The sequence below is a fragment of the Microtus oregoni genome, unplaced genomic scaffold, assembly GCF_018167655.1.
Source record: "Microtus oregoni isolate MIOR12 unplaced genomic scaffold, Mior012 000046F_ref0000063, whole genome shotgun sequence".
NCBI classification, from domain to species: domain Eukaryota; kingdom Metazoa; phylum Chordata; class Mammalia; order Rodentia; family Cricetidae; genus Microtus; species Microtus oregoni.
Window position 1 is genome coordinate 532329 of NW_024543220.1, and position 12492 is coordinate 544820.

General features: G+C 45.8%; 1 protein-coding gene across 1 annotated transcript in view; it reads left to right on the forward strand.

Annotated features, from left to right (window-relative positions):
* Positions 1-12492, forward strand: part of LOC121435528 (thromboxane-A synthase) — a 163676-nt gene that overhangs the window by 36846 nt on the left and 114338 nt on the right. The window lies entirely within an intron of this gene.

Genomic DNA, 12492 nt, shown 5'->3' on the forward strand with positions numbered 1-12492 from the left:
TGAATTGGTTTCCTTGACAACAGGCTGTCCAATCAACTTTTCTTCCCAACTTTAACTAAGTTCACACAATTTATCCTTTTCATTTCCAGAAAACTTAAATCACAGAGAATGATTTCAAATGAGGTTGTAAAGATCAAAATTGCAGTATCATCTCTATTCTTTGTTCCCACCTCCGGTGAAAAAAGGGGAATGATGGAATAATCTCTTCGCACAAAGCCATCAACCTTTTCTCCTGCAGAAAAAAATGATGGGCCTGCCGCCTCTGCGGGTCCTCTCCCTAAGACACTGCCTGCCGCCTCTGCGGGGCCTCTCCTGGTCCCTCCAGTGTGCAGTCGGGTAGGAATGGTGGTGTTGAACCGGCCTCTGTCTGAGCTATCATCAAACCTGAAAGACTCTTCTTGATCCTTACCTGTAGTATAATGGGCTCCCTGATTCAGACGTCAGAGGGCTGCGATGGTGGTCAATGAACTACAAAGACCCTTCTCTCTCTCTGTCTGTCTCTCTGTCTCTCTCTCTCTCTGTCTCTCTCTCTCTCTCTCTCTCTCTCTCTCTCTCCAGGGAACAAAATGACATTGATTTTCAGGCTACTTTTATGACAGGAAATGGGGCCTATCATGGTCCTCTTACATCTTGAAAAATCCAGTAGGTTTGATTCCTCACTGAACAAGTGAAATCTCACTCTATGAGTGCTGGCCAGAGCAGCACCGAGCCCTCCCATGACAGCCCAGCCTGTCTGTGGAGAGCGATATGTGTAGCAAAAATGCCCAACTGCACTGAAAGTTAATAAAGCCACCCATGGTGGTGGTTAGGACCCTTACTTACCTGTCATAGCAGCTTGGTCAGAGTCTGGGACTCCTTAAGTGGGGCCGGGGGGCATGAGGAGGAAGACATTGCTGCTGAAGGATGCTGCCAAGAGGGATGGATAGCATCCGTGTTTGTTATTGCTGCCATTGCTATCACTACCACCGCCATCAAGAAGTGTTTTCTCCACGTATCTAATTATGTTGGTGGCTTTGCTGGGTCTGTGTAAACTGCATCCTCCTTCAAACCTGAGTATAAACCAGGTAGCCTGCTCTGCACACTTCCCGGCTTCTAGCTCTGGTATCCGGTCCCTTCTGACTTGCCCTGTAGTATCACTGGTAAAAAGCAATTAACGTTTACCCATACTCTCTTTTGGTCTGAGGATCTGCTCCAAATCATGTTCCATCCCAATGTCCTCAAAAATGATATCAACATCATCACTGGTGATTAAATATAAACGGGGTAGAAACCATGCCCCACCAGTTTGCGACAGACTACGCAATGCAGGAAGGATGGGTGCTTTAGTATGCCGTGACTCTTCCTTATAGATACACGGGCCCTAAGTTCCGCTCATTAGTAACGACTAAAGCCTCCATCAGGAGCCCCCTTTCCCTGACCTCATCCATCTTTCAAGCACTCGCTCTGCAGCTCTGCTTTCAGTGAACCTCCCTCTCATTTCTTCTGGACTCCACATCACTTTAATTTCGATCTTGAGTGCAAACATTGCTCCCCCTCGTTGGAGCGTGCGGCTTATTCCCAGCACCTGCCGCCTGGCCCCGATGCACCAGTGTCCCTCCATGAAGCCAGCTTTGTTGCTTAACCTCCTGTATTCCCGTAAAAACATGAAGTTGTAAATAGGCCAATGTGATTGCTGCGTATTGTCCACAAAGCACGAAGGAGCGTATGGAGACACGCTGACCTGGGTCTACGTAGTGCTCATAGCTACAGAGGCAGCCTCGGTCTCCAGCTTCTGCCGTGTGCATGGCGGAAGACATGGAAGGACTGCCCTTCCGGTTTTCTGTGTTCATTAACGGTCTTTGGGAGGACTTTCTCCTCCAACACACTCCTTATTAAATGTTGCGTTATTTTTCAAAGGATTTAATTGTATGGAAGTATACTAACTCTAAAAATAATTTCTCAGTTGAGCAATGCCTGCTGCTGTCACAAGCAATACTGCAGTGGAAGTTCTCAAATCCGCGTCATTACTCTCTTGTCTGAGTGTGTCTGGAGGATAGATCCCTGGGAATGGAATTTTTTAGATCAGAGACTATCTACATTTTTTATTTTGATATTACTAAATTGCTCTCTCTAGGGCTTATATCAACTTCTGCGCCAACAAATAAAACATGAAAAAATTGGATTCTTCGCATACCTGCCACTAAAATAAGTGATCAAGAGCTTATTAGCATTTCATGGCATATTGCCTCTGCTTTAATTGGTACTTATTTATCATAAGCAACTTTGAACATTATTTATGTATTTATAATTTACCATGTTTTGCTACTTCTTGCCACTTTGTGTTGAGGTAGAATTTTCCTCATTTATTTGTAAAAGCTCTTTACATATTAAAGAAAGTAGCCCTTTATATTTAACATATGTACAAGGTGTTGTCCTCAGGGTGATGTGATGGAGGTGGGTCTTGTATCTTATCTGTTGCTTTCATTGGTTAACTAATAAAGAAAACTGCTTGGTCTGATAGGACAGAAAATTAGGTAGGCAGAGTAAACAGAACAGAATGCTGGGAGAAAGAAGCTGAGTCAGGACAGTCGCCATGATTCTCCCACTCCAGACAGATGCAGGTTAAGATCTTCCCTGGTAAGCCACCTCGTGGGCTACACAGATTATTAGAAATGGGTTAGATCAACATGTAAGACCTAGCCAATAAGAGGCTGGAACTAATGGGCCAAGCAGTGTTTAAATGAATACAGTTTCCGTGTAATTATTTCGGGTAAAGCTAGTCGTGCAGGCGGCCGGGTGCCAGGAACGTAGCCAGCTGCTCCCGTTACAACAGTGATGATATTGGGAGGTTGTGGAGTCCCCAGGAAGTATGACCTGCTGGGGATCCCCTAATGTTCCTCTATGCACACTCTCACAGAGGACTGTGGGACTCCAATCATTGCCTCTACTCTTTCCTCCTGGTCACAAGGTGACTAGCTCTCTTTGCCGTGGACATTCTCTTACTCCTATCCAGCCCCTCACTGGACACTTGAAAGCCATGAGTTATCTGACCACAGACTGAGACTCTAAAGCAGCGAGAAAAAGAAGCCTTTTCTCTTTATAAGTCAATTAGCTTAGGTATTTGGTTACCACATCAGAAAGTTGGCTCATATAAGATACACCTTGTTTTTTTCCAGAGGGTTCCCCTGGAAAATCCATCCTTTTGATTTGGTGCCATGTTTTCATGCCTCATACCTTAGGGATGCCTGTATGTGTCTGACACCTCTGTCCCTTTGCAATGCCTGCCTTACTGGCCTCACAGATTGGAATGCCACATGTGAGACCCCTTGTGTCTAGCAGCACCTGGTGTTCCAAGAGCACTTGTGCAATTCTGAGGACCTGAAGCAATCAGTCTCCAGGGATCTATGGGTCCTCACGCTGGAAAAATATCAACATGGCAAGCAAATACGGCTTTGACAAGGACGGACTGGCAGGTGACCTCAAAGGTCATGCCACGGAAAGGGGAAGTATCGCCTATGCTTCTACATGGAGGGTTAGGACCCTGATTTAATAGTTAGCATGGGGGATCTGATGCCACCTTGTCAGGAGGCAGGGAGAAAGTGGAGAGCTTTGGGGATGCATTGGGCAGAGTATGGCATTCTAGAAGAAGCCTGAAACTCAGATTCCCTGGTGTTTATTAGGAGCATTTGTGCTCTGAAAGTGGCTGATGGGTGGTCAGCTGATACAAGAGCCCTTAACTACTATGACCATCCTCTAAGGTGAGGGCCAGGAGTGGCAGAGAGAAGTCAGCTCTGTGCAGTCAAAGGGCAATAGCACCAACTTGGGGGAGGGTCCCTGACTGACTGCCATGGAGCAAGAACACTGGAATTTGAAAGGATTGGAAGGATATGACCTGCTGGACTGGCATTGTGGTGGATGATGGTTTTCATACAGATAGACAGACATACAGATATTCACATACACACCCAGAAACAAAAATACACAGAGACACAAACAGACACACACACAATACACATAAATATGTGAGACATCTGAATACACTGGGTTTTAAAATGTGACCAAGTGTGTAGGGAGAAAGGTGAAGGGAACCTACGGCTGTATACGCAAAGAAAAGTAAGTCTTGAGACAGCAGCTGAGCTCCTGGGGGCCTGGCGCCTGTCCTTGCTATGAGGCTGGCTGGAGCTCTGTCAAAGATTGCCAAATAGTGGTAGAAAGCGGGCCATGTGGGTTTGGAACCAGAGTGAGTGTGAGACATAATGACCTTGAGGCCATAGCCATTGGGCATCATCTCATAAATGAAATCTCAGTTCTCATGGGTCTAGATAGATTAGTCACAACACTAGGACTATAAGTTCACAAGTTTTAAGTCCCTGGAATTTTTAAACTGTTATTGTGTATGTACTGGCTAGTTTTAGGGCAACTTGACACAATTAGAGTTATCTGGAAAGAGACCTGCAACTGAGAAAATGCCTCCATTTTGGCCTGTAGGTAAGCCTGTAGAGTATTGTCTTGTGTTGACTGAGGTTTCTGTCCCATCCGGTCCCGCAGCCATGCAGTCCCAAAGAAACATACAGAGGTCTACATTAATCATAAACTTGTCCCATCAGATTGGGCTTCTTATCAACTCTTATAACTTCTATTAGCCCATAATTCTTGTTTGTGTTAGCCACAAGCGAGGCATTCTCATCTTGCTTCCTCTGTGTCTGGGTGACAGCTGCCGACCGAAGACTGAATCTTTCCTCCTTCCAGAATACTCCTGTTCTCATTGCCCTGCCTCTACTTCCTTCCTGGCTACTGGCCAATCAGCATTTTATTAAACAAGTACAAAACCAAATCTTTACAGGGTAAAACCATTGTCCCCTAGCAGACTTGATTATTATGGTGAGGATGGAGCCATTCACCCCACAGGGCGGTGGTCCTGGTGGGTATATGATAACAGGAATAACCAGCCGTGAAGAGCAAGCCAGGAAGTAGCACTCCTCCATGGCCTCTGCATCAGCTTCTGTCTCCAGCTTCCTGCCCTGTTTGAGCTCCTTAGTGACTCCCTCAGTGCCAGACTCAGATATGGAAGTGTGAGCTGAAATAAACCTTTTCCTCCCCTGGCTGCCTTTGGTCCTGGTGTTTTGCCACAGCAACAGAAACGCTACCCAAGACAGGATTTTAGGGACCATTATTTTATCAAGTGCCCACCCTGACAGAACAGGCCGACGTAGGAGACCTTGGAGAATAGGAGGAACGTGTCCAGCAAGTTAACTGTCTCCAGGCTGAGGGCATGGCCTGGGAAGTTGATAGTTATCCTCAGACCACACTTCCCTTGAACTTATCTGAACAGATTCTCCACTTGCCCTCCAGGGCCATAGCTTCTTGTTATCCCTGGTGTAGACTCACTCCAAGCTCCCGTTCTTCTTTATGGGGTGGACCATCTTGTCTCCTGGTCTCCACACACAGGTGGGGCCTTTCTCTCAACACATTTATCTCCTGCCATTCACTACTCCTCCCATCCCTGCTCTGTAACAAAGGGGTGCTGCAGACATTTTTATTATAATATTTAATTATATATTATATTTATAATATTTTAATAGCATTATACATTATAATATTAATTATATATTTATTATAAATATTTTGTTAGCATACTAAATAATGGATTTTATTCTGACATTTTTATGTAGGTGTATTGTTACACCTTGTACATATTTGACTAACTATCCTCCTCCCCCCTCCCTGTTCTCAGTATCTCCCTTCCTCCCTTCACATAGTTCCCTCTCTGCTTTCACACCTCTCTCTTACACACAGATGCACACACATGCACACGCATGCACATACCTAGATGCTACAGATATATGCTACCTTTGTCTCCCTCCCCCCATCAATCACCCTGAGTTGTTCCCTTTCTCTCTTTTTTGACCTCTCCTCTCATCATGGCCCTCCTAATATTTATATTTAAATCTAAATTCCATAAATGAGAGTATGTTTTTCTTTCTGAGTCTGGTTTAGTTTGCTTGACACACAATCTCCAACTCAACAAGTTTTATAATTTCATTGTCTATGACTAAACAAACCCGAACGTGTGTGAGTGCAAGAAAGAAAGAGAGGGGAAAAATATTATTACATTTTATTTATTCATTCAGCTTTTGCTGGGCATCTAGGTTGATTCCACGCAGCAATAGTCATGGAGCATGCTTTGTATTTTGATGACTACTGTGTCCCGGCTTTTGTGACTGATTCTCAGAAGGAACAAATGTATACTAATTCATTCTTGGAGTAGAAGTACTCAACAGAATATGGTAGTGGGGGTGTGAAAAATCTCAGTTTCCACTCTTCCTAGCCACCGCTCGTTAGCTTAATGGGTTTAGGACAATCATTCACTTTCCATCTGTTTGCTTAGAGGTAAATGAGAGACTTGAACTGGATCAGTGGCCTTGACACTCTGTTTATCATGAACCTCAGTAAACAGAGATTGACCACTGTGATCCAGGACTCAGGCCTGCCTATGGGCACGTGTGAGCACTCACACGCAGAGAGACACTCAGAGGAAATGGGGGTTTTGTGAAACGCTGCCTTATTTACTCTGTAAGAACCACTGGGAATGCTTCATGAAAAAGAAGACAAATGAGGACTGTTCACAGTTCTCTAAACTGATTTTATAACCGGCGTCTACTGCTGTGGTCAGCACCATGACCAAAAGCAACTTGGGGAACAAAGGGTTTGTTTCTGTTCCCAGTTTCCAGTCCATCATAAAGGGAAGTCAGAGCAGGAACTCAAGTCAGAAACATGGAGGTGGGCCAAAGAGGAAGGCTGCTTCCTGGTTTGCTCAGCCTGCTTTGTAATACCACCAGGACCACTTGCCTAGTGATAACTCTGCCCCTCCCCTTCTCCCTCCCCCAGCCATGCATACAGGCAATCTGTATGATACGATATCAATATGATAGAGGCAATCCTCAATTAAGTTTCCCTCTTCCCGGATGACTTCAGCTTGTATCAAGTTGACAAAGTCCAACCAGGACAACCACTAGTGTGTCAAGACCATTAATTCAAAAGCAAAAGACCAGGTGATATCCGAAAGTCCTTTCCAGGTAGTAACTAGGCAACCTCCAGTTGATGACTCTTTTCGGTTTATGTTAGAAAAAAATGTGTGTGTGTGTGTGTGTGTGTGTGTGTGTGTGCATGCGTGCATGTGTGTATGTGTGTGTGTGTGTGTGTGTGTGTGTGTGTGGTGCTTACTCCTAGGGATTTAAGATTCTGAGAAAGCTCAGGCAAAGTCAGCAAGAGTCCACTGTGGACAGCTGCAGCATATCCAAGTGGCAGCATTGGCCCTCTGGAAGTGGCGCTCACACACCTGGCTCTAAGCCCAGGGCCAGTGCCTCCTGCCCGACAGCATCATTCTCTTCTTAGTCTTCCAAACTACACAACTCAGCTATTATCGAAACTGCCTTCCAGTCTTAGCCCAGAATCTTTTAAGCTAAGAAGTTCACAGAAATAATGTATCAATTGACGACTTAGGACATTTAAGCTATTTTGCACTAGGTAAAGTTATCTGAGGAATCTGGGTGGCTTTCCTGGCTCGCTGTAGTATGACTGAAATACTCTTAAGGAAATGGGGCAGCAGAGAGAGCGACCCCTTTCAGCGGCGTGGATTAGTGATGGGAAACAGGCTCTGGTGGCTCTGGTCAGATGGGTAATGTGCAGTGTTCCGCAGGTGGTCGACCTTTTTGACATTACAGTATGACACTAAGGTTTACAAATGTGCCTGGCTACATGCCTGAGGACACATGCAGCCTGCGGGCTATAGGTTGGACACACATGGAAGGTAAGAAGTAGAAGCTCCATGTTCTAGCAAGCACCGGCCACAGTGGAATGGGCAGGAGAAGGCCGTCCCTAGAGAAGGAGGTCACTGGGCAGGAGTCGGGTGACCAATCACGCAGCCACCAAGGAAGCCTGTCTTGGCCATTAGGACTCCACTGAGGAGCCTCTGAGCCCTAGAAAGATTGCTGGTGGGAACATAAGCTGGGCTCTGAGCCCAGGGATGAATCATGTACCAGACTCAGTTCTGAGACTCAGAACACAGCATCAGCCCAAACTCCAAATCCAGCTCTCGTTCCTAGTACCACCTGTGAGGAAAATGCCCATCCTTTCAGGGCACATCCAGACCAAGGGAACTGGTCTGCTATTGAGTTCCTGGGATCTGACCCACAGTAGGGCCTGAAGGTAGGGATGGAGCAGCCTGGAGGGATGAGTGGAGCACCATGAGGGGCGGGGGAATGTCAGTTACAGGTTTCCCCGTTTGTCCTCCTTGATGCCTCTGCACCCAGATCTACAGCACAGCCGCACGCACTAGTTTCAAGGTGGGAGGGAGCGAGCTCCTCCCACGGTGACAGTCAGAGGTAGCATCAATAACTCCTTTATCCCCACATGACAAGCTGCACAGATGTGTTCCCAAACAATAGACTGGCTCACATTAGAGTTTTGTAAAAAAGCTCCGTCTCTAGCTAATCAGTTCAAATAAAAAAAAATTCCCCATTTAATTGAATTGTACCTGCAACAAATCCAAGTTGTTCAACCCAAAATGCATAATAGAGTTGCATAACACTGTCATGAATCACTGTGACATTTGTCAAGGCATCTCTCTTCTGGAAGTAAGTCCTGATATTACCGAGCTTTATGCAAATGTCTCCTGTCAAGAACTCCTGTGCCTAGCCTCAAGTGTCACACGTATTTACCCAATTCTGGTAGCTCTTCACCTAATTAGCTGAGAAATTAAAGAGCATTTCTATTCTATACAAAAAGATGGACAGATCATCTTTGCTTTCATAATAAAAAAGCATTTGTAAATTAAAAGAAACAGAAAACACCTGATCACATCGAACTGAATTTCCTCTCTGTTCACTATTTTGTGAGCAGAGAATCTTTTTTTGCTTCTCTGAAACTCTTGAATAATCTAGCCATGATAGCACAGAACTTGTAATCCTAGCCCTCAAGAAGCAGAGGCAGGAAAATCATGAATTCAAGGCCAACCCAAACTGTGGATGTATAGACTCGGTTCCGAATCTGTTATCTGAATCCTTCCCAGACCCTGGAATACTTCCTGTGCTACTACCAAGCCATGCCTCAAAACACAAAACAGCAAAACAAAATAAAACCTTCAGAAGTGGGGGGGTGGGTGGGAGGAAGAGGAGAGAGGAAAAGGAAGGGGGAGGAGGGGAAGAGGAGGGAAGAGGGGGAGGAGGAGGAAGAGCAGAGAAAAAGGGAAGAGAGAGGGAACTCTTAAATGATTTTAAAAAAAGTTTGAAACTTTGTCCCTTACCAGCAGAAAATGAACTATGGAATCTCAATGTCTAAAACCAAATCAGCTCCGAGCATTGGCCTAAACACAAGACCACATGCCCTCCCTCACACGCATGTGAAATTCTAAATTCTGAACGATCAGAGTTCTTCATTAAAATGGACCGAGTCCTGCTTTCTTCTTCAGGACCCTTAAATCTTGGGGAGTCTAAGTCATTTGCCACGCACTCCAATTATTCCTGATCAGTCTTATGTGTAACATTTCCACAGCTATGTGCACAAAGCAATTCCCAAGCAAGACACCACCGAGTTTTATGACGCTTCCATGCCTAGGGCAGATAATAGAAGCTTAACTACTAAAATAACTTCCTTGATTGTTCTTTGCATCTCAAGACCCCACTCCTAACAACATCTCCTCCATCTTGTCCTCCAACTGCAAGAATTGTGCAAGCCCCAATATGAGGCTTTTCTGTCCCGGGTTCAGTTGTCAGTTGATGGGTCTACCTATAAAGGTTTGGCTCTCTGATACCTTCTCCAGACCCCATATTAACCACTGGGAAAGCACTGTTAGCTGGTGGCCCTTTTCTTACCTTTCCTAAGGAGGAACCTAATGTTTGCCCCAAATCAGTGGCTGGTGGACAGCCTGTCATTGCATGCGAGGTGGATGTGCAGATCGTGGGGCAGGTCTTTTGAGCTACGACATCTGTCATCATCTCTAGGTGCCACTCAGTTGCAAGGGGACTGGGCAGTCTGATACTGGGTGGAAACTGCCCTTCCCAACAAGTTGACGGCATGAAGGATCTCCCCCCCCCCCATGCAACATTTTACATTGTTAATGGAGTGACTGGTGCATAGGAACCACCAAAGAGGCGGTGAATCTACTTTTCTTTAAAGGTTGCCTCTGACTCTTCAGGTTCCCATCTCTTCCTCACTGCTAGTCCACAGCTTGCGTCCAATGCCAACATAGCCTTCAGATTCCTCCCGCAATCAGCCAAAAATGCTCAGGTGCTTCCCTTGAGTCTTTGCATTCTATGCTAGAGTTAGGTTCTTCAAATTGCCCATGGAGAAAACAGTCTCTCATCTTTGTCCCCGCTCAGCCTGAAGCCTAAGAGGATACTTCATCTTCCTCCTCAGCATCCTGAATCCCGCCCTTCTCCACATCTGAACCTGCTGATAGCTGCCAGGGCTTTGGGACCCAAGGTGCCATAAGTAGCTCAGAACAATGGTTTCATCTGAGCTGGGGAAGGGTGAACTTATTCGTACCCACAATTGATCCAGAAGGTTGGCTGTTGGACTGATGGCCCCTGCTTCACAGACAAAGCCAGATACTGAAAGTGGCACAAAGGCCATTTCACTAAAGGACATTTCTTTTTGTGATAAAGTGTGTACAAGACAAAATTTACCATCTTGACCATTTCTCATTGTACACCCTAGCACTGCTAAACATGTTCACAGAGCTGTGTGGTCACCACCGCTCATAGGCACTGGGCTTCCATCCCGCATGATGGAGGAAGGTCATTGGCTAATAAAGGAACTGCCTTGGCCCATTTTATTGGTTAGAGGATAGGTGGGAGGAGTAAACAGAACAGAACGCTGGGAGGAAGAGAAAGTGAGCTCAGTCTCGACAGCTCTCATCTTGGGAGCAGACGCCTGAGAGAGATGCCATGCCCTGCTCCCGGGATGAAGCTCCGACCCAGGATGGACATAGGCTAGAATCTCCCCGGTAAGCGCACCTTGGGGTGCTACACACAGATGATTAGAAATGGGCTAAATTAATATGTGAGAATTAGCCTAGAAGAGAATGGGCCAAGCAGTGTTTAAATGAATACAGTTTGTGTGTTGTTATTTCGGGGCATAAGCTAGCCGAGCAGGCAGCCGAGGTGCTGGGGACGCAGCCCCGCCGCCCATATTACTACACCCGCACCCTGAACTGTTGTCCCCAGCAAACCCTGCCCTCCTCTTCCCCCTCCTCCCCTGGCACCATCACTGCAGGTTCTAGCTCCTTGACAGAATCACACGCTATCTGTCGTTGTTTGCTCAGGAGGATGTCCACAGGGTTCATCTGTCTTGTACCATGTGTCAGAATTTCCTTCCTCTTCCATAAAAATGTAATAGTACCCTAGATATATCCTCCATGTTTTGTTGTCCAGCTGTTGATGGACACTGGCTTGCTTCTAATATTTGACTGTGGTCAATAATGAAGACATGCTCATGGGTGGACATGGATATATCCAAGACCCTTCTTTCAGTTCAATAATGCAACATGATCACAGGCATGCAAACATTTCTTAAAATTCCTGTTTTTCTTTTTTGTAGTATACATCCTAAAGGGAGAATTACAATATCAGATAGAAATTCTGCTTTTATGGGGAGGGGCACTTTCTGTGCTGTTTTCCATAGCAACTCCACCATTTTATGTTTGGAGGATATTTTGTAGCCTTGCCGTAGACTTCCCTTTCCGCCAAGATCAGGTGGTAATCATCATTGTTGTCAGACCTTGAAGATGAACTCCAGGAGAAATGTATGCTCTTCTTTGCAAAGAACCCAACTGGCCAATATGAACCCTGCATTTCTGGTTAGAACATATGACCCAGGGACTTCCCCTCCAAACTTCCACAGACTGTGAACTAGCTAGCACTTGAAAAAAACAAAACGAAGCTAGCCCCATTGTCAACCAGCCCTGTGTGCTGCCATTTATTCAGTTCATTTAATCAATTCCCAGCGATCTCCATTCCAAGTCCTTCTCCTGTCTCCTCTCTGTCAAACTCTTTACGATTTATGTATCTACTTCTCCATTCTGCCTTCACCTCTTGAAGTTTCCTCTATCCCAGGAGCTCACTGTGGCCTTTGGGTCGCCTCACTCTGTCAAGGGCAGGTCTGGAAACTTGCTAATGCAGCCTCTGAGCTGTTCCACAGACACCTACTCCAGCTTTGAGACCATTTGCAAGAGGAGGCGAGGGAGATGCCCCTTTGTACTCCAGAGACCCTGCACAAACATAGTCACCGAGTGAGACTGGCTAATTCCACGTGTCCAAATGCAGTGAGGCCCACAGAGAAGCATGTACCCAGGCACCTAAGCTTTGGAAGAGGTGCAGAGATCTGGGCTAGGATCGAACGGAGAAGAGCAGGCAATAAGGGTATGCTGGGGGACATGCGATATTGGATATTCATAGAGAATATTCTATTAGCCTTGGTGGGAAAACAGTGGTTTGAATCATCAGAAACAGGAAA